The sequence below is a fragment of the Mandrillus leucophaeus genome, unplaced genomic scaffold, assembly GCF_000951045.1.
Source record: "Mandrillus leucophaeus isolate KB7577 unplaced genomic scaffold, Mleu.le_1.0 Scaffold152, whole genome shotgun sequence".
In the NCBI taxonomy this organism is placed as follows: Eukaryota; Metazoa; Chordata; class Mammalia; order Primates; family Cercopithecidae; genus Mandrillus; species Mandrillus leucophaeus.
In genome coordinates, this window is record NW_012101499.1 from 4,077,409 (window position 1) to 4,082,543 (window position 5,135).

Here is a 5,135-nt window from a genome sequence, read left to right on the forward strand (position 1 = left end):
TGACTGCCTCAGCCTCCCAAAGTGCTGGGATTACAGATGTGAGCCAGGACTGTGCCCAGCCAGGATTATAAGCTTTTTCCCTCCCCTCCCCTCCCTTCCCCTCCCCTTCCCTCCCCTTTCCTTCCCTTCCTCCTCTTCCAGACAGAGTCTCACTCTGTTGCCCAGATCTGAGTGCAGTGGCATGATCATAGCCCATTTCAGCCTTGAACTCCTGAGGTGGGAGAGCTCAAGCAATTCTCCCAGTTAAGCCTCCTGAGTAGCTGGTACCACAGGCACATGCCACATCTGGTTAATTTTGAATTTTTTTTGTAGAGACAGGAGTCTTACTGTTAGATATGAGTCCTAAATTTCTTTTCAAAGAATCAATATGTCAGTATGTTCAATTCTTTGCCTTCTACTTTTAAACTTAACTTCCTCATAAAGCAAACTTTTTCGATTACCTGCTCCACCCTGACTCATTCTGATTACCTGCTCTGTCATAACCATTTTTCCCACCAAACCAATCACCCCATCACTCTCTTTAAATTACCCAGTTGGAATTAGTTTAGCCTGTGTGGTCTAACTGTAGCCAACTGGGGAAGGGCATAGCAACAGGGGCCACCTGCATCAGGGATAAGAATTCCTTCCCCTCCCTTGTCCAAGTGTGCGCTCACCATTGCTCCATCTGTAAGGGCACACCCTTCTATAGAAGTACCTTGCCTTCCTGAGAATCAAAAAGAAAATTTTATATTCAAGTGCTATTTCTTTTGTCGCACCAAAACTTTACATATAACAATTTGGGGGCTCGCCTGTGATTACGTTCCCCTCCAGGGATGGACTCTGGTTCTCTCTCATAAGGAGGAGCACCCCGCCCACTTGAGATGACTTCAGGGGTGAGAAATCAAGACCTACCCAGTGCAAGGAATAACTCGAGCTCTCAGCAATGCAGGGGACAAAAAAAAAGCCAGCCACCAAGCTTAAAGGATCCTCACATACTGCAGCAATGACTCTGTGCACAGATGAAGGAAGGAGAAGCCACGGGAGCTGGTAAAGTATTTCCTTGGTGGTCGGGACTAAGGTAAGAAAGCCGTGGGGGGTGGGGAGGGGCGGTGAAGTACTCCTTCATCAGGGTAGCGTAGAGGTTAAAAAGAGGCAAGACATCCCCACTGCAGGGGATTGAACCTCACACGAACCTCCAGTAGTACAAAAGGCAAGAAATTTCCAGTGGGGAAATTGAGCCTCATCCCAAAAGCCAAGAAATTGCCAGTGGGGGAAATTGAGCCTCACCCCACAAGCTGAAAAATTTCCAGCAAGGGAAATTGAAACTTGAACCTTACCTCAAAACCATCAAGATGAGAAATACCCCAAGCAAGACAGGGAGCAAAGGGGATAAAGATGGTAACAAAGATAGCCCCCCAGATAGCCCCCTAGGTCTCATGCTAAAACACTGGAAGGATAATGAAAGGACTGAATATAGAAAAAAGCAACAAATGATAAAATATTGCTGTCTTATTTGGACTCAGGGACCCATCTTCAAACCCTCAATCTTCTGGCCAAAATTTGGGTTGAATGAGGATGTAACGTGTCAGCTTCTAATCCGATATGTTAATGATAAAGGTCCAGTGTCTCAAGAAGAACTAGGCTATGCCCTTTGTTGGAGGCAAGGACCAGCCCTCCTTTTTCCCTTAAATTGGGAAGAACCCAATCTAGCACCTCAAAATGAAAAGTCAGAGGAACCAGCTGTCATGTCTAAAGACTCCAGTGCATGGGATCCCCTAGACTCAGTGTGCCCCAGTCAGTGTCCCCAATCTTTCCCCTCAGACAGCACTGCCACCTCAGATCCCATTCCAATTCCCCCTCTACTCACGTTATCCTTCCTCCTTATAACCCTGACTCTTGGGAATTACCATCCCACCAGCCTGTTCCCTCGCAACCTAAAGACCCCTCTCTAAAAGGACCCCAGCCTCCATCTGGAGGACCAAGGTCCTCATCCAGACCCCCTAAAGAGTATGGGGGAGCAGGGTTAAGGAATCCCAGAACTAAGAGGGAGGAAGGACAAGATAGGTGCTATAGATGTGGAAGAACAGGCCACTTCAAATGAGGATGTCCTAAACTAAGAAAGGAAAAAGAAGCCCTTCCACTCATGACTTTCAAGGAAGAATAAGGGGTTCAGAGGCTCTCTCTTTTATCTTGAGTCCCACCAGGAGCCCTTGATAAATTTTGAGGTTGGATCTAAATATGAGCTTAGCACCTTTTTTTTTTTTTTTTTTTTTTTAGAATTAATGTTTTATTGTCATGCAGATGGCAACTGGGTTTATGTCTTCATATTTTGTATTTTTGTAAATTAAAAAAATTACAAGTTTTAAATAGCCAATGGCTGGTTATGTTTTCAGAAAACATGATTAGACTAATTAATTAATGGTGGCTTCAAGCTTTTCCTTATTGGCTCCAGAAAATTCACCCACCTTTTGTCCCTTCTTAAAAAACTGGAATGTTGGCATGCATTTGACTTTTCAGAGAGGGAATGAAAGAAAGGCTTGATCATTTTGCAAGGCCCACACCACGTGGCTGAGAAGTCAACTACTACAAGTTTATCACCTGTGGTGTTCAAGGCTTCCTGAAAAGCAGCCTTGCTCTCGATCTGCTTCATCATCTTTGCTGCTGGGGTCTGAGGAGCGTCTGTAAGGACTGATGGAAACGGATCCAAAGCCAGCTTATCACCTTTTTAGTCAACTCAGGGACTGCCTGCTCCTCTGTTTGTTTCCCTCCCATCTAATGTTGTCTCCTCCTCAGAGGAACTTTTAGTCTCTGGGGTAAAAGAGGAAGGATTTAGAGCAAAAATTTTAGAAAGCACAGAAGTTAGATATCAGGATCGTTAGCTTATATTCAGTGCTTGTTAATCCCTGAAGCAGGAACTAATTTACTGGGGAGGAATTCAATGTTAAAGTTAGGCATAGGTCTACAAGTCAGCCCAAGAGGATTCCTCACCTCATTAAACCTACTCACTACTACAGATGAAAGATATATTAATCCTAATATCTGGTCCGAAGAAGAAAACCGAGGGAAACTCCAAGTCCCTCTGATCCACATCAAGCTAAAAATCCTGGGAGAAGTAGTAAGAAGGAAGCAATACCCTATTCCCCTAGAAGGTAGGATAGGGTTAAAACCTATAATCAAAGAGCTTATTAAGGATGGGCTTCTCGAGCCCTGTGTGTCCCCTTATAACACCCCAATACTGCCAGTCCATATAATCATCAATGGTTTACTGTAATAGATTTGAAGGATGCTTTTTGGGCATATTCCCTCGCTAAAGATAGCCGAGATATATTTGCTTTTGAGTGGGAGGATCCCCACTCAGGGCGGAAACAACAATATCGATGGACAGTCTTACCCCAAGGGTTCACAGACTCCCCTAATCTTTTCGGCCACATTTTAGAACAAGTACTAGAAAAAGTTGTCATCCCAGAACAAATACGCCTTCCAGAACAAATATACCTTCTTCAGTACATGGACGACGTTCTCATATCTGGTGAAGATATAGAGAAGGTAACTGACTTCTCTACGCATATTCTTAACCATCTGCAGTTTGAGAGGCTACGAGTCTCAAAAAGAAAGCTTCAGTATGTAGAGCCCGAAGTTAAACATTTAGGCCACTTAATAAGTGCAGGCAAGTGAAGAATATGGCCTGAATGAATCGAGGGAATCGTGTCCTTACCCTTGACTAAACAAGAACTTGGGAACTTTTTAGAGTCAGTCGGATACTGTCGCTTATGGATTGACTCATAGGCACTGCACAGTAAACTGTTATATCAAAAACTTGCCCAGGAGAAGCCTAACCATCTCCCGTGGACTTCTGAGGAAGCTGATCAAGTCAAGAAGCAGAAGGAAAGGCTCATAACTGCCCCTGTTTTAGCCTTACCCTCCCTAGAAAAGCCATTCTACATTTCTGTTAATGTGGACAGTGGGGTAACTTTAGGAGGGCTGACTCAAGAACACGGAGGCTGCCAGCAGCCCGTAGCCTTCCTATCAAAGGTCTCAGGCCCAGTCACTTATGGATGGCCTCAATGCATCGCGGCTACAGCAATACTAGTCAAGGAAAGCAGAAAGTTAACCTTTGGAGGAAAATTGACAGTAAGCAAGTCACACCAAGTTAGAACTATCTTAAACCAAAGAGCAGGGAGATGGCTTACTGACGCCAGAATCTTTAAGTATGAGGCCATTCTGTTAGAAAAGGATGATTTAACATTGACCACTGATAATTCACTCAACCTAGCAAGTTTCCTGACAAGAAATCCAAATCTAAGGAAGGAACATACATGTTTAGATTTCATTGATTACCATACAAAGGTTTGACCAGACCCAGGAGACACCCCCTTCCAGACTGGATGGCACTTATTCATAGATGGTTCCTCCGGGTGATTGAGGGAAAAAGACACAATGGGTATTCAGTGATTGATGGAGAAACTCCCGTAGAAATAGAGCCAGGAAAATTGCCCAACACTTGGTCTGCTCAAACGTGTGAGCTGTTTGCACTCAGCCAAGCCTTAAAGTACTTACAGAACCATGAAGGAACCATCTATACCAATTCTGAGTTAATTTGGACTAAACAAGGTCTTATTAATAGCAAAGGATAATTGAAATCCCAAACTTACAAGGTTTTCAACAAAAGTAAAGTTTGCTAAAAGTTAACAGTGTAACATGTATTATCCTAACTTCTAATCTTATGGCCTTAGGCAGTCTAGTCCACAGACATGAAGGAAGTTTGCTTTGGAAAAGAATGGTTATCATCTTTGGGGAAAAAAAAGGAGGGAGGGTGGGAGGAGAATTTATGTAAAAAGAATGTTATATGGTACATTCTTGTCCTAAAATAAATTAACTGGTTGTTCAAAGAAAGGGACATTTGCAACAAGTCAGAAAGTTGAGGCATGTCAACGAATTGTCTGTGAAAGTCGTGAAAAAAAAGTGTGTTATAAAAGGGAATTTATGCAAGAAATGTTGTATAATGTAACAGTAATTAGGACTCCTGAATATAAAACTATTGAAGAAACAGTTTATATGCAAGGTGTATAAGGAAAGTAAAATATACTTTTAGTAAAAGGATTATAAGGAGGCATAAGAATGTGGATTTTTACCTACATTAAAAGGTTAAAAAAAAA

General features: G+C 42.8%; 1 pseudogene; it reads right to left on the reverse strand.

Annotated features, from left to right (window-relative positions):
- Nucleotides 1–2,381: 2,381 nt before the first annotated feature.
- LOC105535957 lies at nt 2,382–2,683 on the reverse strand (annotated as a pseudogene).
- Between the last annotated feature and the right edge of the window lie 2,452 nt (nt 2,684–5,135).